Source organism: Oryzias latipes, chromosome 4 (assembly GCF_053564925.1).
Source record: "Oryzias latipes strain Hd-rR chromosome 4, Olatipes_Hd-rR_3.1".
In the NCBI taxonomy this organism is placed as follows: domain Eukaryota; kingdom Metazoa; phylum Chordata; class Actinopteri; order Beloniformes; family Adrianichthyidae; genus Oryzias; species Oryzias latipes.
Window position 1 is genome coordinate 35,443,590 of NC_136240.1, and position 23,014 is coordinate 35,466,603.

At 49.5% G+C, this 23,014-nt stretch overlaps 2 pseudogenes across 2 annotated transcripts; both read right to left on the reverse strand.

Annotated features, from left to right (window-relative positions):
- Nucleotides 1–8,634: 8,634 nt before the first annotated feature.
- LOC105357679 (uncharacterized) lies at nt 8,635–10,911 on the reverse strand (annotated as a pseudogene). The gene has a single exon (XR_013655670.1). The product of XR_013655670.1 is annotated as an uncharacterized LOC105357679 (transcript).
- Nucleotides 10,912–17,569: 6,658 nt separating this feature from the next.
- LOC144991970 (uncharacterized) lies at nt 17,570–23,014 on the reverse strand (annotated as a pseudogene). The gene has a single exon (XR_013655671.1). The product of XR_013655671.1 is annotated as an uncharacterized LOC144991970 (transcript).

The window sequence follows — 23,014 nt, forward strand, 5'->3', positions numbered from 1 at the left end:
AGAGCTGGCAGAGGGGAAACAGAGCAGTGCTTAGACGTGACAGCATAGAAAAACAAGAAACATACCCTTTGTCAAGGCTTGGAACTGGCAGTGTTGCAAAAGATACACTCTGGCAGAGTTATATGTTTTTGTTGTTTTATTAAATACTATTAGGTTAAGACAGTGCTTCTCAATTATTTTTTGCCAGGCCCCCCCTAGGAAAAGAAAATGTTTCGCGCCCCCCCTGACCCCCCCCCCCCCCCCACACACACACACACACAGACACACTCGCGCGGTGACAATACATCAGGTCAGTATCTATAAAATTTGTATACCTAAAATTGTATCTTTTAACACTAACAAAAGAAAAAAGCAAAATAAATCCACTTTCAACAAATATTAACTTTATTTAGCCACAGAAACCCTGTTCTAGTCTAAAACAGAAAAGAAGCTGAAAGTACCTGAAATAAAAAAAATCTGTCATTCCTTATTTAAACTAGAAACATTTTGACCAACTGAACCATTTGATGCTGAAAAAAATAATTCAATCAATAAATAATATTAAATCTAAATTGATCTGAAACATTAACACAGCAGCACCAATATATTTAACGTTTTTAGTCTGAAGAAATAGGTAAAAACGTGCTGATTTTTTTTTTCTAAATGACGGATTGTTTATTTCTGATCTCATAAAAGTGCAGCTGTTTTCCTGCATTACCTGCTGTCTTTATGTCTGTCTGACACCAACTAAACCACAGGCAGACAAAGAAAACATGGATGGAAAATAAAGACACGTCATCAAAATGTCTACAATAGTTCATAAAGAATGACATTGTTAGCATGAGCTTAGGAATCTAAGGGCAGCGGTGATCTTGGGCAACAGGCAGCGGTAGCAGTGGTCCGCGTGCCCCGATTCCCCTGGCAGACAGGGCCCACACCACCCCTCCCCTTTCGTTCTCACTCGCGCAGCCGCGGACAGACAGAACAGACAATAGGAACCGAATAGTGGACCAGATTATTTTCCAAGCACTGAGCCGCTGTCACCGCTGCCCCCACGTTAAATTTGCGCACCGGACAAACCTGTGCCTAAAACCGCCACCACCGCGCGCCCCCCCTGGCATCGCTTCGTGCCCCCCCCTGGGGGCGCGCCCCACTATTTGAGAAGCACTGGGTTAAGATAAGATAGAGCTTTATTGTCTTTATACAATCACATTTGGTACAACAGTACAACAAAATTGCAAACTGTCCCACATTGGTGCAAAGAAAAGAAAAAAAACTACAATTATCTTACACACGCAAAAAGTATAAAAAAAATGTATACATATATAAATATTTATGTGTATATTATATATATATATATTTATTTATTTATACCGGCTGGGTAGCTCGGTTGGTAAGGTGCAGGACTGTCATGCAGGAAACCTGGGTTCGATTCCCAGGGCGGAATGAACAATTAATGGTAATGGAAAAATGGCAACGGAAATGGGGCAATTACCATGGAAATGAGGCAATTACCATAACAATGACGGGCAATTAACATCACCCAGTGAGGGTCCTTGGGCAAGACCCTTAACGCTGATGCCTACCTCACAACATGAGAGACAATGAACCACATGTCATGCCGGCTCAGACGTCGCCCGGCCAAACAAGGTCTGCGTCAGGTGCTGAGGGACCAGGGCACCCTGATGGAAAGTGGGCTACTGGAACAAGAAATGGACTAGATGTGAAAACAAGGTTCTGTTAGAATGCTACTACTCGAGTAATCCCACCCAGAGGGGTTACATGCAGAGAATGTGGAATGAATGGATGCTTCGAAACCCACAATCAAGGCTAACTGCCAAACAACTGGTAGCCCAGCGTACTAACATCCACAAGCGGCAACTCCTATCACAACTTGAGATTGAAGCGATACAATACAATGCCACAGGAGAGCCAGAACAGGTCAGAGAGGAGGTTATACCACACTCCCACCCTGAGATTGGGTACACAGCCCCAACAACCACAATTCCGCTGAGCGAGGCAGCAACTGACCTGAAAGACAAGATCATGTCTACAATGAAGACTAGGCAACCCCGACACCAGCACAATGAAGACTAGGCAACGGTTAAGTGATGTACCGCCTGAAAGTCTACTGGAAACTGTGAATGAAGCATTGAGGGCAATTCCTACCACAACCATCACAGAAACCAATGAACTGGTTTACACTTCAGCAGCAGTGATCCTTGAGATGCTTGGCTATAAGAGCAACCATGGAAGAAAACAGTACCCACCATGGAAGTAACGGTTAGAGGCTAAAATCAAGGCAACTCGGAAGGATGTGAGTAGGCTGACAGAGGCTCAAAGAGGTACAATGAGAAAGCAAGTACTTAAGAGATACAGCCAGATGCCCATACCTGAAGCACTGGAAACTGCCAAACAAAGGCTCCTAGCCTTGAGCAGCCGCCTAAAGAGGTACACAAGAGACAATGAAGCCAGACGAATAAACAGGCTCTTCGCAACTCAACCTGCAAAAGTGTACGCTCAGTGGCAGGGTCAAAACAGCCGAGCAGACCCACCAAGGCAAGAAACTGAACAGTACTGGAAAAGTATATGGGAGAAAGAGACAGCACATAACAGCAATGCCCAGTGGCTGGTCTCTCTGAGAAAAGAACATAGCAACCATCACAGTGGCAGACATCCAAGAAAGAGTCTCAGGTATGAAGAACTGGACAGCACCGGGCCCTGACATGATACATGCCTACTGGCTAAAGAAGCTTACCGCACTCCACGAGCGCCTGGCAGCACAAATGAACCAGCTGCTAAGAGATGGGACTCACCCCGAATGGCTAACGGAAGGGCGAACGATCCTGATCCAGAAGGATCCCTTAAAGGGTGCAGTCCCATCCAATTACTGGCCAATAACCTGTCTCTCCACAACATGGAAGCTCATGTCTGGCATCATTGCAACCAAGATAAATAGGCACATGGATCAATTCATGAGCAACACACAGAAGGGCATTGGTAGAGACCAAACACCAACTCCTGGTCGACAGAACAGTCGCTCAAGACTGCAAGTCACGACACACCAACCTGTGCACAGCCTGGATTGATTACAAGAAGGCCTATGACTCAATGCCACACACATGGATCACTGAATGCTTGGAGCTGTACAACATCAACAGGACTCTAAGAGCCTTCATAGGAAACTCAATGAAGCTGTGGAAAACCACCCTTGAAGCCAATGGGAAGCCACTTGCACAAGTGTCCATCAAATGTGGGATATACCAAGGTGATGCTCTGTCCCCACTGCTGTTCTGCATAGATCTGAACCCCCTCAGCCAAATAATCAACAAGACTGGCTATGGATACCGACTCGGAAATGGGGCCAACATCAGTCACCTCCTCTACATGGATGACATCAAGCTATATGCTAAGAGCGAGCGTGACATTGACTCCCTGATCCACACCACCAGGATCTACAGTACTGACATTGGGATGTCATTCGGGCTCGAGAAATGCAGCCGGATGGTGACAAAAAGAGGCAAGGTAGTCCACACAGGAGGGGTCTCACTCCCAGAAGGAACAATAGCAGACATTGAGGACAGCTACAAGTACCTTGGAATTCCACAGGTAAATGGCAACCTTGAGCAGGCAACAAGGAAAGCTGCAACAGCTAAATACCTACAACGAGTGAGGCAAGTCCTGAGAGGCCAGCTCAATGGCAAAAATAAGGCCCGGGCAATAAACAGCTACGCACTGCCAGTTATCAGATACCCTGCAGGAATAATAAGATGGCCAAAGGAAGAGATACAGACCACGGATGTTAAAACACGAAAGCTCCTCACCATGCATGGAGGGTTCCACCCCAAATCCAGCACCCTGAGACTGTATGCGAGCCGCAAGGAAGGAGGCCGAGGACTAGTGAGCGTAGAAGTCACTATCCAGGATGAAACATCCAAGATGCATGAGTACATCAAGCTCAAGGCCCCAACTGACAGTGTGCTCAGTGAATGTCTCAGGCAATGGAGAGCAGAGGATACAGTGCTGGAGGACAGATCCTCATGGGAGGACAAACCCCTGCATGGGATGTACCACCGGACCATAACTGAGGTGGCTGATATCAAGAAGTCCTACCAATGGCTAGAAAGGGCTAGACAGCAGGACAGCACTGAAGCGCTCATCCTGGCAGCTCAGGAACAAGCCCTGAGCACCAGAGCGATAGAGGCTCAGATCTACCACATCAGACAAGACCCAAGGTGTAGGCTGTGCAAAGAGGCGCCTGAAACAATCCAGCACATAACTGCAGGATGTAAGATGCTGGCAGGTAAAGCATACATGGAGCGCCACAATCAAGTGGCTGGAATAATATACAGGAACATGTGTGCAGAATATGGACTGGAAACCCCAAGGTCAAAATGGGAAAGGAACATGTGTGCAGAATATGGACTGGAAACCCCAAGGTCAAAATGGGAAACACCTCCGAAGGTGGTAGAGAATGAGAGGGCAAAGATCCTGTGGGACTTCCAGATCCAGACTGATAGGATGGTAATGGCGAACCAACCAGACATTGTAGTGGTGGATAAAGAACAGAGGAAAGCCGTTGTGGTGGATGTGGCAGTGCCAAGCGATGGGAACATCAGGAAGAAGGAACATGAGAAACTGGAGAAATACCAGGGACTCAGAGAAGAACTGGAGAAAGCCTGGAAAGTGAAGGTGACAGTGGTGCCTGTGGTAATTGGGGCACTTGGGGCAGTAACCCCCAAGCTGGAGGAGTGGCTACAACAGATACCTGGAAAGACCTCAGACCTCTCAGTCCAGAAAAGCGCAGTGCTAGGAACAGCTAAGATACTGCGCAGGACCCTCAAGCTCCTAGGCCTCTGGTAGAGGACCCAAGCTTGGAGGAAAAACCACCCGCGGAGGGTGAGAGGGGCGTTTTTTTTTTTTTTTTATTCGTGTATATACACATATATATATATACATATATACACATATATAATATATATATATATATATATACATATATATATATGTGTGTGTGTGTGTGTGTGTGTGTGTGTGTATATATATATATATATATATATATATATATATATATATATATATATATATATATATATATATGTACACAAATATATATACAAATATGCAAATGCACACAAGGTGTATATACAGACTCTACATTCCTCCTCCTCCAAGAAACGAGTGCTGTAGTGGTCCTTCAGTGAGGGAAGAGGGTAGCCGATGATCTTTTGGGCAGTGTTTATGACCCTCTGTAGAACCTTCTTATGTGCCATGGTGCAGCTTGAAAACCACACAGAGATGCAGTATGTTAATACACTCTCAATGGAGCAACAATAGAAGGCAACCAGCAGCTCTCTCTTCAGGTTGACCCTCCTGAGGATCCTCAGGAAGTGAAGACGCTGTTGGGCTTTTTTCACTACCTCTTTAGTGTTTGAGCTCCATTGGAGGTCTTCATCAATGTGCACACCAAGGTACTAGAAGCTTGGCACTCTCTTCACACCCTTAAACCTGTCGTGTGTTGTTGTCTCTGAAGCGGTCCTCAATCTTCCTCTTCTAAGCTGCCTGCGCCTCCCTGATGCCTCCTTTTCAGGCTCGCCCTGGCTGCACTTGCATTGCGCTTTATCACTGGATCTGAAGACAACATCACAGTGTTTCAGCAGGGCCTGGACCTCTTTAGTCATCCAGGGTTTTTGATTGGAGTACACCCTGTGACGTTTGACCACGGGGACGTTGTCAATGCAGAAGTTGATGTAAGAGAGCACGGATGAAGTATGCTCCTCAAGGTCCTGGTGTGCAAACACATTCCAGTCTATGTCCTCAAAGCAATCCTGCAGCTGTTGTGAAGCGCCCTCCGGCCATGGCTATAATATGCAATGCGTCAGGATGAAAGTTCTGCTGGGTGGTAATTGTATTGTGCAGCACCTCCATGGCTACGCAAGCATTAGCATCGGGTGGTATGTATGCGGCCGTTACCATGACGGCGGTAAACTCACGCGGAATGTAGAAGGGACTGCATTTAACAGTCAGATATTCCACATCTTGGGAACAGTAGCTGTCTACAGTCGTTGCATTCCTGCACTAGTTGTTGTTGATGTAGATGCATAGCCCCCCTCCTCTGCTCTTACCGGAGTCCCCGTTCCTGTCGTGGCGGTAGGCCGTGCGGCATGCTAGCTCGATAGCAGAGTCCGGTATTGAGGGATTCAGCCAAGTCTCTGTGATTAATATGACGCAGCAGTCTCAAACACTTGTTGGTTGCGTTGTTCAGCCTCAGTTCGTAAATTCTGTTCAAAATGGATCTGGTGTTGGAGAGGAAAAGGCTGGGGAGAGGCAGCTTAAATGGTTGTCTCTTCAGCCGCGCTATCAGCCACCCCTGCAGCTTCGTCTTTGCATACTTTGTTTTCGCTTCCTCTTGGGTTTGCCGCTGGGGAGAACCATCCACGGAGACCCCTGTGGTCTCGCTATGCCCTCTGAAATGCCGTGGGAGCGGTGGAAGTCCGATGTAATTATCCTTTCACAGCTTAAACCCAAGCCCCAGACAAGCATCCCACCACCACCAGGAGGTTCCAGGCACCCCCCGAAATCCCAACCAAGGGAGTCCTGCCCCATGCTTCACCCCCCAGCCGTATCAGCATAGTTAGCATAATTATCATTTTAAGCAATGTGTTTTCGTGAGAGTTGATGAAGCTGATCGCAATGCTGGCACTTTTAGCCACATTAGCATTAATAGCATAGTTAGTATAATTAGCATTTTAGACTGTTTTTGTGAGAGTTGATGATCGCAATGCTAACACTTTTAGCCATATTAGCAAAATTAGCATGTTAGCATAATTAGTATCTCACTGAAAGTGTTTTTCTAACTGAGCTGATGCTGATCGCAATGCTAGCACTTTTGGCCATATTAGCACAGCTAGCATGGTTAGCATATGCAGTTTTGACTGAGGGCGGTGAGGGCAGCGGTGATGCGTAGAGTTGGGCGGGCAAGGCGGGTTGCGTCTAAGGGCCATACTATGCCATTTGCGGCTTTAATTGTAATTAAAATGTAACTCAATTGTATTAGAAATCCACCTAAACTTAATAAATTTAACCTAAACAAGTCACATCTAACAGCAGTGAGACCGCTTGGACAAGACAGATTGAGCGACAGCGGTAGGGTTGTGCCGATGGACGATATCATCGTCCATCGTGATGGGTGACTGACATCCCGATGGAGAGACTTTAGGTTAAGAACTTAACCCCGGTTCTCTGAAACATGAGTGAGGTATCTCACTATGGGACACGCCCCCTGCGCTGTCCCCCAGAAGCTCTTTTTCATTACGCCAGTCTTGACTGGCAGACAGAAGGTGACGTCTGCTCTCAGGAGGCGGAACTTCCTCCTGCTATAAGAGCCGGACGCCATCCTCTCTCCTCAGTCTAAATAAGCACACCTCTTCTCGCTCCAGGCAAGGAGGGTGATCTGGTGAGATACCTCACTCATGTTTCAGAGAACCGGGGTTAAGTTCTTAACCTAAAGTTCTCTTTCAACATTCGTTTCGGTATCTCACTATGGGATGTAGAGACTCCCGTATTGCCAGATAAGCTTACTCCGAAGACCAACAGAGAACAACCAGGCTGATCATACAGGTGAAGGTGTGGACCCCACACCTAGCACTGCGTGAGGCAGCCCTGGTCTAGTGACATCCAGTCTATAAAATCTGATGAAAGTGTGAGGCGTTGCCCAACTGGCAGCCGTGCACACATCATCCAGAGAGATGCCCTGAAAAACTGCCCATGATGATGCCATGCCGCGAGTGGAATGAGCGCGCAGGCCCGCCGGGGGTGTTAACCCCTTGCTGTTATAAGCCATGGTTATAGCGCCCACAACCCAGTGTGACAGGCGTTGTTTGGTTATAGGCTTTCCTGTGTGAGGAGAAGCCCACGACACAAACAGCTGCTCAGATTTTCTGAAGCCAGCCGTCCTCTCCACATACATGCGCAGCGCCCGCACAGGGCACAATGTGTGAAGCCTCTCTTGCTCCGTAGAGGAAAAAGGAGGCGGATTGAATTCCAAAAACTCAATGGGGTGGCAAGGTATGGTAGGGTTGAAAACCTTGGGCATAAATGCCGGATTCGGTCTCAACAAAACCTTAGAATCCCCTCTGGAGAACTGCAAACAGGACGGGTGAACTGACAACGCATGGATGTCGCTCACTCGTTTAGCAGAAGCTAGTGCAATAAGCAGAGCTGTTTTAAAAGAGAGCGCTTTGAGGCTGACTTGCCTCAGTGGCTCAAACGGTGCGCACGACAGTGCGTCCAGCACCACCGGTAAATCCCAAGGAGCAACAAGGCTTTTCGACACCGGTCGGAGCCGACGTGCGCCCCTCATAAACTGACAAATAAGCGGATGCTGGCCCACTGTTTTGTCATTAACACCTATGTGACAGGCGGATATGGCCGCCAGATACACTTTAATGGTGGAAAAGGACAAACCTTTTTCAATCAGTTCCTGAAGGAACGATAGAATGACTGGGACTGGGCTCTGGAAAGGCAATACGGCCATTTTTACGCACCAGTCCTCAAAAACGCGCCATTTGGCGCCATAGGCGGAGCGGGTGGACCGCGCTCTGGCACTCTGGATCGTGTCCACGACGTTCTGCGGGAGTCCCGCTGCCATGAGATTCAGCCTCTCACGGGCCAGGCCCACAGAGCCAGGCGCTCCGGATGAGGATGAAAAATTTCCCCGCGGGCCTGCGACAGGAGGTCCCTGCGTAAAGGCAGGGGCCACGGTTGGCTGTGCAGCATCTGAATGATGTCCGCTAGCCAGTGTTTCCCGGGCCACCGAGGGGCTACGAGGATGAGAGAGTGTTTCCCCTCCCGAACCCTGGTGAGGGTAGGGGCAATCAACTCCAATGGTGGGAACGCATACAGAAGTCGGCACGGCCACTAGTGCGCTAGAGCGTCCACCCCCAGGGGGGCGCTCTGGTCCGTCAGAGAGTAGAACATTTGACACTGGGCGTTCTCCGCTGACGCAAAGAGATCGACCTCTGCTTGACCGTAAATGCTCCACATCTGGGCTACCACCTGGCTGTGGAGCTTCCATTCCCTGTAACGCGGGTTCCCTCTGGAGAGCAGGTCGGCTCCCCAGTTCATTATCCCCGGTACATGGATGGCCCGCAGCGACAGAAGACGGGAGCTGCTCCACATAATCAGTCTGTGTGCTAGCGTGTGCAACTGAAATGAGCGCAGCCCTCCTTGTCTGTTGATATACGCCACCACTGTGGTATTGTCGGTCCTGACTAAAACATGGCGCCCTTTCAGAAAGGGTAAGAAATGTTTCAGTGCAAGAGACACCGCCAGGAGTTCCAAGCAGTTTATGTGAACTGATCGCATGTGGGAGCCCCACAGACCGTTCACTGTCCTGCCCTCGTGAGTGGCTCCCCAGCCTGTCAGCGAGGCGTCTGTGGTGATCACCTGTCTTGTTTGCACGGTTCCCATGACAACACCCGTGGTGAGGAAGGAGATGTCCCTCCACTTGTGTAGGGCGAGAATGCACGTAACCGAAGCAAGCACTCGTCGGTGACCATGGCAGGCGGGGCTTAGATTGAGCGACGCCACCCACCGCTGAAAAGGACGCATGTGTAAGCGGCCAAAAGGGATGACGGACAGCGCCGATGCCATCAGCCCGAGGAGTTTGAGGCACAGTCTGAATGTTATCCACGCCCCCCTGCGGAACTGTGACAGACACGCCCGGAAGGCTGTCACTCTCTCCGCTGAGAGTCGCGCTCTGAACTCGACCGAATTCAGGGATAAGCCGATGAAAGTGATCGTTTGAACTGGTGTCAATACGCACTTTCCCCAGTTTACTGTGAAGCCCAGTGCAGTTAGGTGCGATGTGAGCAACCCGGCCTGCCTCCTGAGTTCTTCGGGAGACTGCGCTGCGAGCAGCCAGTCGTCTATATACATGGCCAGCCGAACGCCCATCTGTCTCATGGGTGCGACGGCGGCCTCCGTGCATTTCACAAACACCCGCGGACTCAGTGAGAGGCCGAAGGGGAGCACTAGAAACTCGTAAACCTTCCCTCGAAAGGAAAATCTGAGATACTTTCTGTGAGGGGGGTATATTGGGACGTGAAAATATGCGTCTTTCAAATCTATGGAGACGAACCAGTCTCCTGGACGCACAAACCGTACCAGACCTGCGTGTGTTAGCATTCTGAATTTGTACTTCCTCAAGCATTTGTTCAGTGCTCGCAGGTCTAGAATCGGACGCAGGCCTCCACCCCGTTTTGGGACCAGGAAGTATCTGGAGTAGAACCCGCTGTGAGCTTGCTCCGGTGGCACTAGCTGAATGGCTCTTTTGCCCTGCAGTGTTTTGATCTCTTCCTGCAAAATTCGTGCATTCTGCCCCCTGGCCTGCGACTGCAGTATACCATCGAAAAGGGGAGGGGTAAATGCAAACTGGAGTCTGTAACCCTTGGTAACAGTGCTTATAACCCAGTCTGGCGCCCCGCAGTGCCGCCATTGCTGTGATTTGTCCGAGAGCGGGCCGAGCGGCATCCGCGCTGAGACACTGGTGGGCGTGGCCAACACGAGCTGCGCTGGCGCAGGGCTCGTTGGTACCACGGTGCTGGGCTGCTGTGCCACTGGCGGAGCAACAGCTCCCTCCTGTGGCCTCATGTGCAGCTGAGCATCTCCCACTCGGCTTCCCGTCATTTGTATGTGTTTTGTTTTTTGTTTTGTCTTTTTTTGTTGAGGCTGCGCCCTTGGCTCGGGGCCTGGTTGCGCGCCTCGGGGATTTTTATTTGTGTTGGTTTTAAAAACCTTTTCAAACACTTTCTGGGACCCAACTGTGGCTCCACTGAGCTCTCTGTGGGTCCCTCTTTTCTCCTTTTCAACTGGCTGTGAACAGTGAGGGCCACCTGTGCCTCTGCACGCCTTTTGGTCGGGCTGGAACATGCCCTGGAGAAAAACGACAGGAACGGAACGTGTCGTGGAAGGGGGGAAGCAGGCTTCTGGTTTTGCCCGCTCTCCATCCCTGTTGGTTGCGCCCTAGGTGGCACGCCTCTTTTTCTTTGCGCTCTGAGCGACAGGAGGCGCTGGCTGGGCTGACGTCACGTTTGGAGCAGACGGTTTCTTGGCCCAGGCCCCTCTGGCCTCAGCAGGCTTTCCGTGGCTCCGGTCACCTGGCTGAGGCTGGCGTTTCGGAGTGCGGTAAGCTGGTCTAGCTACCGCTTGAGCGAAGGAAAGACGCGGTGCAGCTGGGGTAGGAGGGGGTACCTTCCTGGGCAGACACAGCTGCAGTGCTTCACCTTCCCGTTTCTTCTCCTCACAGCGCCTTTGCATTGTGGCCATTGCTGGCCCAAATAGGCTCTTTGGGTCCACCGGCACATCGAGGAGTTGAGTCTTCTCCTTCTGAGAGAGACTGGATAAGTTCAGCCACCGGGCTCTTTCCTGGACAACCATGAGGGCCATGGCTCGCCCAGAGGCTTGGACTGCGGACCTGTGGAGACGCAGACAAAGGTCTGTGACCACGCATAGCTCGTTCCACAGGTCTGGGGTTGGAGTGCTTGACATCTGTTCCTGCAGCTCTGCCTGGTAGGCTAGAAGCAGAGAAGATGCATTCAGGGCTTTCACCGATGCGGCAACTGCCTTGTAGCCCTTTTCGGTGAGAGTTGACTGGAAGCAGTCAGCTTTCGAGGGCAGGGCGGGGCCCGCGGAAGTCATGGTGGACTTCTGTGTTGGGTGCAGGTGGGAAGCCAGCAGCGGTTCGACTGGAGGGATCTGCGAGAATCCGTTCTCCTCCATGTTGGCCCAGTCCAAAGCCGAGCCTCCCAGGACGGGGCTTTTGGCTGAAAAGGGGGTGCTCCAGGTCCTGGTTGCTTCCTCCAAGCACTCAGGGAACACTGGCAGCAGCTGTCTGCTGGAAGACTTGGCTTTAGGCAGTCTTTTTCCCTCATAGCGAGACGTGGTGGCCTCGGTGAGGGCTTCAGGCCACTTAATGCCCAGCTTTTCAGCTGCTCTTCTGCAGACATCATGCAGGTCCATCGCGGCGGTCGGGTTTGGGAAGCCGCCGCACGCGTCGCCCGCAGCCAGCGGCTTTGCAGCCGATGGCAGAAGGAAAGGCTCGCTGTCCTCCTCGTCCTCCTCAGAGCCGAGGCTGATGGACTCGTCTCCGGAGTCGGGCACAGTGTCCTGAAACTCCGGGGGCGCGGCCTCCTGCTCATCCATGCCCTCGAGTGGCGCGACCGTATCCAGTTGGTCGCCCCAGCTCATGCCTGCCACCTCTCCCTGCGTAGACTCCTCTGGTAGTGGGGGGCTGGTTACCCCCAAGACCGGGTCCGCCTTGGACAGACTAGCTTGGCGCGCTAGTCTGCGTCTCAGGGTCTTGAGGGAGAGGCGCGCACAATGCTCGCAGCTAGCCGGAGATGCTAACGCGTCCTGGGCATGTTGCAGCCCCAGACATGCAGCACAGGCAGAATGGGTGTCTGCCCCGGCGATTTTGCTGCCGCATGAGCAGGCTCTAGGCAGAGGTCTGACCGTTTCCATGGCGAGGAAAGGTTCAGGCTCCATGACGACTTCGTCGACTCCGGTTGAGAGCGAAGCGCGAAAATTACTAGTATGGTGACTAGTTCTAACGGGTGCTGTTTGGAGACAGACCAACCGCGTGACCCAGACAAGCTATGTAACACCGACTAGCGTTCAGCGACCGAGTTGTTAGCTCGCTCTAGGAACAGTTAAGCTAGCTTCGGATACTACACCTGCCGTCTGAGGATGCTTCTGGGAGCGAGAAGAGGTGTTAGACTGAGGAGAGAGGATGGCGTCCGGCTCTTATAGCAGGAGGAAGTTCCGCCTCCTGAGAGCAGACGTCACCTTCTGTCTGCCAGTCAAGACTGGCGTAATGAAAAAGAGCTTCTGGGGGACAGCGCAGGGGGCGTGTCCCATAGTGAGATACCGAAACGAATGTTGAAAGAGAACCACCATCGTGATGCCACGCCCCCGCCACGTTGCGCGTCGACACCATAAGCCGCGGTTACATTTACAAAATATCTTGATGGGATCAATGGTCGGATTAGAATCCAACCGTGTACATGGGCCCAGAAAAATGTTTTCAGAATATAAAAACGTTCACTAAGGTCACACTTTCCGTCGGAATAAATCATCAGTAGGGTTTGAAAACCGGAAGGATATAAATTCCGCCGAGCGGCTTTTTTTTTCAAACTTTGTTTTGTATTGAATGTAACAATTCAATACAAAACAATGTTAAACAGCGCCGAGCGGCTATTTACATTGACATGTCAGCTCGGTAAAATACGAGATGATCTTCTAAACGTGCTTTTAATAATGTTACGGTTATTATGAAACACCTGTTCGCTCATCATTTGAATTTTAATCAGTGTGGTGTGGTCAGTGCTTTTTCTGAACGAAGCCAGGATTAGCAGTATGCTAACACGGGCTAACAACATTAGCTTTGGGTGGTGCTGCTTACTGGCTGCACGTAAACATGTAAGAATAACATCAGCCTTTATTTAGTCGGGACACGACTGGAAACACAAATCCGCGTGATTGTTTGAATGTTTTCTAAGGACTGAGCGACATTTCTGCTTTGAAGCTCAAACCGCTGTGTGTGCTGACGATCCGAGCTGTGCTCAGACACACACTTTTAGACCCGGTTCTGAGTTCGGTTGCTTGTATCCCTAGAGCTGCGGGACGGATCGCAGTCTTAAATCTCCCACATACCGCTCATGTAACAAAGCACCCCCCCCCTTTCCCCTCAAACACAAAGCTGTAAGTCCGCGCTCCGCCGGTCCACTTCACTAGTTAAATGCGGGAGCGGACTACTTCTTTTCTATTTTGTTTGTAACTTTTTTTGTTAAAGTCACTTCCCTCAGTTTATACTGGATCATCGTGGATTAGTCATTAGTTGGGAAATAAAATGAAAAAAGCAGAAAAACGAATAGCAGTTATATAAGAACGAAAAATGTAAAAATACCCCCCCCCCCGGCGATGTCATCGTCCATCCCGATGGTTGACAGCAAACATCGTCAACGGCCAATTTAAGGGACATCGCCCAACCCTAGACAGCAGGATAGCCGGGTCCTCGACACAACTGTCAACCTGATACCACGGTAAGTAATGTGGGACAATACTGCATTTGCTTCCATAGTTTAAGAGGACAAGCGTGAGCATAAATATCAATTCAGAAATATGACTATAACGAACATATTTGTTTTAGAGTCAAAACTAGCTTAGCTCGTTAATTTCCTCTCTGATTAATGTGTGACTTTTATTTTATTGCCTAGATTATTGGCTCTCTTTTCATTTTATTTATATATATTATTTTTATATCTGATTTTGATGTATTTGAGTGCTTAATATTCTATATTACAATCTTTGTTTTAATTGTACTTATTACTTTTTATTGTAGTGCTTTAATGTTTTATATTAATTTGTACTAAAAAAGATTTTTGTTTTATCAATCAGTCTGAATTTTTTCCTTGTTTTATGCTGTACAGCACTTTGGCTAACTGAAGAAAATAAATAGTTTTATATTAATAAATTTGAATTCAATTGACATTGCAGCAGCTACTTAATGTTACTCATATACATATTTTATAGGTTATACCACTTGGAACATTTTGTATCATTTCAAAATGTTGTTTGACATTTTTTGGAGACAGTTTGGGACTAGAGTCATAATCCATTCTCATGCCAGGTGGGAGCACCCGTGTAAAAACTTGAAAGTTTCAGGCCGCCACGACGTTTTCAGTCGCCAACTCAACGGCCTTAACAAGTACCGGCCAAACTTTGTCCTCCAGGTTGATGAATGTCTCAATGTTGTGTCAATGAGTTAAAGAAATTTGATCGAGCATTCACTCTTTTTTCAAAATGTGCTTTTCGGCTGTAGAAATAACCACATAACGAAAGTAGACGTGGTACGATGTTTTATTTGGGTGACAGTGGTTTAAGCAGTCTTGGCTGTCACGTCTCTGCTGCATCGCGTGGCAGTCGGGAACTATACCACTGGACTGGCAGACATGGGTGGTGGTTCCCCTCTTTAAGAAGGGGGACCGGAGGGTGTGTTCTAACTACAGGGGAATTACACTCCTCAGTCTCTCTGGGAAAGTCTATGCCAGGGTACTGGAGAGGAGAATCCGTCCGATAGTCAAACCTCGGATTCAGGAACAATCCGAGTTTAAACTTTATTAATTTCAAACATGTCTGAAAATCTTTGGTGTTGGACCGGACGGAAAAGGAAAGAGGGGAAGAAGAGAGAGGGACGTTAGAGAGAGGGGGGGTAGGGGGTGATAATAGGAGGGGAAGGGGGATAAGACCATGAAGCAGCATAAAGCAACAAGTTTACTGGTTGTTAATCATTATGGTAAGGTTTAAATGTAAAAAAAAACAAAAAAAAAGGGCGGAGCCTGTCCACACACACACTCAATTGTTATAAACACACCTGTTAGTTGCAAAAATGTCCACCTGTCGACATGTACACAAAACAGATAGTGTTCACACGCATACTTATGCCTTAAAACCAACTAGTGTGAAATATTTCAGTCATTCAGTCTGTTGAGCTAACACCTGTGCTCAGGTGAGTGTTTATGTTCTTCTAAAATGGATGGTGGAACGTGAAAAGAAGGAGGGAGAGTGCCCAGCCATCCCCACCCCAAGACCCCCACCGCACCAGCAGCGGCAGCCGGAATCCCCCCAACGCCACACGGGAACCGGCAGGGAACAACCGCCGCCCGGGCGACCAAGCCCGCCACCCAGGCCAGGGCCAGCAGGGCCGCCGCAAGGCCCCCAGAGCCAGAGAGCAGGGAGGCACGGAGGGAAAGAGGGCGCCGCCCCAGCCCAACCAGGAGAGCAGCCCCCCCGCCGCGCCGGGAGAACCCAAACGCAGGGCCCCACCGGAGAAGGACGCCCACAGCCCCAGACGAGCACCCCACCACCACCCAGGAGTTCCGGGCATCCCCCCGCCCCAACCCCAGGTACGAGCCAGGACCCCCCAAGGGAGACCCACTCCGCACTCCAGGCAGCCATCCGCCCGGCCCACGGTTGGTCCAGGGAGGAGCGAGGCAGGGGCCCGCCGCCCCCGCCCAGAAGGGGGGAACCCCGGGGAAAAAAGAGGGCCCACAAGGGGTGTTGTAAATATGGCCCGACCAGGCTCGGCCACAGTTGGAAATTTGGCGGGGCCCAGCACTCAGGAGCAAGGACCAGAACCCACCCCCCAGGGACACGAACACCCCCGGCTCAGATGTAATGTGAACCCCCCCACCGCGCGGAGAGAGCACCGCCGGGCCCAGGAAGCCGGCACCCCGGGGACACAGCTGCCGTTGCAAAGGGGCCCGTACCCCCCACCAGGGAAGAGGCAGGGGACAGATGGTCCTAGGTCCCACCTTCCTTGCAAAATGTGTGTGCGTGTATGTGTGTTTATGTTGGGATGTATATATTGAGGGGGGAGGGGTGTGTGTACTAAGGGGGGTGCGGTTAAAATTGGCGGGTAGGGCACTAAGGGGACGTCTCCTGATAACTCACAGTGACGTCCCCTCACCCTCCCCACCAAGGGGCCCTAAATGTCTAAGGTGCGGTTAAAATTGGCGGGTAGGGTGCTAGGAGGACATCCGCTGCTTGCTGGCAGTGATGTCCAAGCACCCCCCCTACCAAGGACCCTACATGTCTAAGGTGCAAATAAAACCGAAAGAGGGGGGAACCACTCCATACGGCAACCACAGGAGGGGGGCCACTGCCTAGTAAACCCCCCCCCCCCAAGGCTCATCGCAGGCTAAGCCCCCCACCCCCTCACCCTATTATGAGGTTATATGAGGAAGGGGGTAAGTTGGGGACAGATGATAGACTGTCCCCCGGTGGTCAAACAGCCGTCCCCCCCCCCCCCCCCCCCCCAGCAAGGGGGCCAGGCCCACCCAGCCCCGGGGCCCCACCCCCGGAGGCGCAGACACCCCAGGCCCAGCACCACCACCCCCACACAGAGAGAGGGGAGCCAGAAAGCGCCGGCCCCCCCCGGAGCAAGCCCAGGCCCCCACCCCCAAACGCCGGCCCTAGAAGAGCTCTGGTCAGGCCTCGATGGGACCGAGGCAGCCAACCGGCCGGGGAAACCGCCGATGGCCTCAGCGGAGACCCCGACCCGTCAACCCCCCCTGCCCCGTACCAATAGTGCCCCCCCCCCCCTCCCCCAGAATGCCCCCCCACAGGACAGGGCCGACAAGACCCCCACCCCACCCCCAGACCCCGCAGCCGAAGCGGATGACACCCAGAGCGACCGGGGGCCCCAAGAGGGTTGGCCTGTCCCGCCCCAGAGCCAGGGAAGGGCCGATCCCAGCCCCGGGTGTAGACGGGAAGCCCATCCAGCGCCGCTGGGCCCCCCCCCCCCCGAGCAGCGCCCCCCGCCAACCCCCCCCAGCACAGCAAAGGGACCACCCCCCCAAGCCAAGCCAGACCACCACCCGACACCCCCACCACGCACCCCCACACCCAAGCCCAGAGGACCACGCAGCGCCCCAGGCCGCCCCACCCAGGTGCCGGACCCGACCCCCCGACCAACGGAGCCCCCACCACCCCCGGCCAGGCACCGGAGGCCCCGACCCCCACCCCGGCACACGGCAGAAGGGCAAGGAGCAGCGACGACCATGCCCCCCCCACCCCCTAAGTCACGGAGTTAGCTATGGGAGACCATTCTGTACTCTGTACAGTTTCTTAAGTTCATTGTTCTTTGCCACAACTTCTTCATTCATGCTGATGTAGCTCTTTTTTTTTCTCCTGAAATTTTGAGATTTTTCGCGCCGTCGTGGAAACATTTTCCTGCAATAACTGTTTTCGTCGATCAAGGTCCAAAAGCTGTTTCTCCAATAATGGTATTTGCTTGTTAAGTTCTTGCATTTCTTGGGATTTGCTGTTGAGATTGTCGGCTTCCAGTTTTAAATTCTCAACGACAATCTTCTGGTCGGCAATTCTCCTGGAGAAATCCTTGAAGACGTCTGATGGGTCAGGCATGGCTTCATGCGCACCGTCTTGGAAGACGCCTCCAAACTTAGCCGTCTCACTTTTAATCTGCTGCTTCAAGGTTCCTATGCTGTCTTTGAGACTAGCGGTAACTCTCCCCAGAGCACGCAGCTCTTCCTCTGCCTCTGTCTTCTTTTTCCCAAGTTGTTGTTGTTGTTGGAGTTTCTCTGACAGGGTCTGATTTTCAGCAGCCAGTTTGCTGTTGTTGACTTGAAGAGCTGAGATCTCAGCCTGGATGCTCTCCTGTTCTTTTTCCAACTCCCTTTGTCGCTGATGCAAAGCATGTAGAGTCTTGCTTTCTGACAGAACTTCAGCATTGATCTTATCGTATTGATGGAGCGTGCTCTGAAGATTGGTGATTTCACGCTCCATCTCTGAAATATTGTCTTGCGCCAACCGTTTCTGTGCAGAAACCTAACGCAGCTCATTTTCTACGCCTTGTTTTTGCTGAACAGAAACTTTCAGGTCTTGGAGCTTGCGCTTGAGAACGTCAGCTTCCTGTTCTAAATTTTCAACGGCAAACTTTTCTTCCCAAACTTTCCTCGTCAAAGTTGAGATCAGTGTGTCAGGAAGCTCCTTAGACTCACTGATCCGCTCAAATTCAGCCTTTTCTCTTTCAATCTCCTGTTTGATCAGTTCTATGCCGTCTTTGAGAGAACTGCTAACTTCCTTCAGAGCACACAGCTCAGCTTCTACCTCGCCCTTCTTTTGCAAAACCTTCTTTTTCTCCTGGATTTGCCCCGACAGGACCTCTTTTTCAAGTTTTAGTTGACCTTTGCCGTATCCAAGAGCCATGATATCAGCCTTGATGCTGTTATAAGCTTCCTCCAACTCCTTTTCTTCTGCATTCAAAGCATCCAGAGCCTTGCTTTGTGCCACAACTTCTCCTCGTATTTCGATCACCTCTTTGTGTTCCTCTTGGAGTTGTCGGATTTTCTTTTTCAGCCTGGAATTATTTTCCTCTGCCGACTTTTTCTGAGCCAACAGGCCCCTCAGTTCTCCTCTCAAACCTCCTTGGAATGTTGAAGATAGTTCCAATTCATGCAGTTGAGTCTTCCGGTATGTGGCTTCCCTTTTTAAAAGCTCGACAGCACGCTGTTCTTCTCGAACTGCCCCTAACAGAGCTTGTGGATCCGACGAGCTGACAGTTCCTTCCCAAATGAGGTTAGAATGACGTTGAAGCTCAGTCTTTTTCATTTGAATCTCTACTTTCAGTCTTTGTACGCTGTTTTTAAGACGGGAGCTTTCGTTCCTCTAACCACCCAGCTCTGCTTCTGCCTCGGCCTTCCTTTTCACAACTCTTTCTAAAGCTTGGATTTCTCCCAACAGAGCCTGGTTTTCAGTCCTGAGTGTGTCAATGTCTCGTTTCTCCTTCTCCACATCTGTGGTAACATCTTCACATTGTCTTTTTAAAGTTTTCAATTTCTGCCTTTTGACGTAAAGAATCGTCTTTTCCACCTCAAGTTCGTGCTTCAGTAATTTGCAGTCGCCACCAGTATTTTGAAGCTTCTGTAATTCACACCTCAGCTTGAAACTTGAGTTCTGAGCATCTTTTCTCTGCGCCTTCAGTTCGGACAGTTCTTCCTCCAGTTCTTTGTGCTGAAGAGCATCCTGCTTCACCTGAAGGTCCCGTTGCAGAGCGCAGACTTCCTGTTGTGTTTGTTGGATGGCCTCTTTTTCTTTCTGGATTTTTAGCTCCAAAGCGTCCCTCTCAACACTCATGCTGTGCATCTGGACACCGTTCTCCATCTTCAATTTTTGAATCTCCTGCTGGAGCCTGAGTTTGTCGTTCTTGAGAAGACTTTTTTCTTTCCATAACGCCAACAATTCTGCTTCAGCATTTTCTTTGCTTTTAACAGCAGTTTGGGTTTGATGGAGTTTCTTGGAAAGAGCCACATTTCTTTCTTTCATTTGGCTAACCTTAAGCTTATAAGCTTTCGTAGTCTCATCTCCTCATGATCTTCCTCCAGCTCCTGAATTTGTCTCCTCTTCTCTTCAAGAGTCTTTTGCTCTGCCTCCAGTTCCTGTATCATCAAGTTGTACTTTTTATTTTCTTTCTTCAGCTTGTTGATCTTAGATGTTAGCTTGGAACCAGCATTTTGCAGAGAGGTCTCTTTGTTCCGTAAGGCTTGCAAATGTTTGGTCAAGGGGCGGAGTCACTTGTCAAAGTTTGGCAGGTGACTCCGCCTCAGTCACAATCAGCTGTTTTTTTTACGACGTCACACCACCACCTGATGACGACCCTGATGAAGGCGGAAAACATTCCACCGAAACATGTCGGTACGTTTTACATCACAAAACAAACCAGTGTCTGATAAAAAATAAATTAAATAGGCAGTATAATTTTATAGACACAATGAACCTCTTTGAATCATTACGAAAAAGTATCGGACAATTATGCATGCGAGAACTCCGACGGCTGGAAAAACTGGAACGTAAACGGGCGCGTCAGAAGAATCATTTGCGGTTTAACCTCTGCTGCCGGGATGAAGGGATTATTCCAACCAGTCTCAAAATAAAGAACCCGATTAGAACCGACAACGCAGAGTGGATGATCAAAAGAGTGCGGAGGGCTTTGGCCAAAGAAAGAATCCGGTGCACAACAAACAAGATCAACATTTTGGAAACACAGCTGGAACGGGAACTACAGGACTTCACACAAAGACACTCGCTTAAAGAAACTGAGAAAAACCTGAGAGGACATCTACGCAACGTGCACAACAGTGAGTATGAAAAAACAAAAACACGCCACATAGCAAAAACTTGAAAAACTAATAGCCAAAGCAGCAAAAAAGCAAGAACACAAAAACACCATAGATGACAAATGGATCTGCAATCTATCAAAACACACTCTATCCGAAGCTGAACGCAGTGTATTATCATACGGTTTAAACTTCGCCATAACCCCAAAGCAGATCCCACATGAGGAATCCATCAATTCAGCCACTGAATTAGCAGGTGAAAGAATACATGACCCAGGAGAAAAAGCAGCATTGCGCAATGAAATAGCAGGCATCCTCAAAACCGCAAAACTACCACCAAGCAACATAACCAAAAAAGAAATGGCAGCCATCCACAATCTGAAAAACAATAGAGAAATCACAATATTACCAGTGGACAAAGGCAGAACCACAGTCATCCTGGACACAGAACAATATGAAAAACAAATGGATGAGATACTTCATGACCGGAACACCTATGAGGCCCTGAAAAAAGACCCCACAGAAGCAAAGAAGAAAAAACTCAAGACTATACTGAAACAGCTACAGGACGAAAAGAAAATAGACAAACAAACCTACAACCACCTCATACCAACAGCCAACATCATCCCCCGGATCTATGGCACTCCAAAAATACACAAACCTGGAGCACCACTGAGGCCCATAATAGACAGCATGGGATCAGTAACATACAACCTCTCCAAATTCATCGCCGATATTTTGAAACCCCTCCTAGGAAACACAGACTACCATTGTGAAAATGCAAAACAGTTGGCAGAGGAACCTAAAGAGACAAAAATGGAAGCAAACGAAATATTCATTTCAGATGACGTAGTATCATTATTCACCAGGACTCCAGTAGAAGCCACACTGCAAATAGTCCAAGAACAGTTAACAGCAGACAAATCTCACAGTAAACGCACAAATCTCACAGTAAACGACATTACACAACTTCTCCATTTAATCACTACATCCACGCATTTCCAATTCCGTAACACAATTTACAGACAAAAGGAAGGCTTTCCCATGGGCGACCCACTATCAGCCACAATGTGCAACTTTTTCATGGAAGACCTGGAAAAGAAAGCAATAACATCCGCACCAGAGCACTGCCGTCCAACCTTGTGGAAACGCTACGTCGATGACATTCTGGAAAAGATCAAAACAGGACACACGCAAGAGATCACAGACCACCTGAACACCATGGACGATACGGGACAAATCAAGTTCACACATGAAGAGGAGAAAGACAACTCCATCAACTTCCTGGATATAAACATCACGCACACCGAAAACAGGGACATAAAAATAAAAATACACAGGAAACCAACTCACACAGATCAATATTTATTATGGACCTCAGAACATCCTACCACTCACAAAATATCTGTCGTAAGAACCTTATTTGATCCCGCAGAACTGGTAACGGAGAGGGAAGACAAAACGGAGGAGAAAAAACACATACAAAATGCACTTACCAGATGTCAATATCCTCAATGGGCCATAAAAAAGGGACAAACACAGGTGGAGCAGAAAAAATACAAGGAAGCAGGGAAGAAAAATCTAACGAAGAAATCAGAAAACAAAGGCATGGTTACATTGCCGTACATCAGAGGAATAACAGAACGCATCCAAAGGGCTATGAAAAAACATCACATCAGCACCCCAGTCAAACCGTATAAAAAACTCGGGCAAATACTTGTTCACCCGAAAGACAAGATCGAACAAAATAAGAAATGCAACGTCATTTATGAAATCCCATGTCACACCAGCAATAAAACGTACATCGGAGAAACAGGACGCACCTTCATCACAAGAAAAATGGAACATCAAAAATAATGTGAAAAGGAAACAAATAAAATACTAACAAGCGCCAGACGACATCAGGCAGTACAAGAAAATATGAAATCAGCCATAACGGACCACTGCAAGCAGGAAAACCACATCATGGACTGGGAAAAGGCCAAAGTCCTCCGCACTGAAGACAACAGACACCGCAGATGGATCAGGGAGGCGGTGGAGATAAGAAAGTGAGCCCACACTTCCATGAACAGGGATGAGGGGGCCTTCCTGCTCTCCCACACCTGGAGCAATATCCTCCAGCAAAAAACGGACATCAAGGGGCGGAGTCACTTGTCAAAGTTTGACAGGTGACTCCGCCTCCGTCACAATCAGCTGTTTTTTAAAGACATCACACACCACCACCTGATGACGACCCTGGTGAAGGTGGAAGACATTCCACCGAAACATGTCGGTACGTTTTACATCACAAAACAAACCAGTGTCTGATAAAAAATAAATTAAATACGCAGTGTAATTTT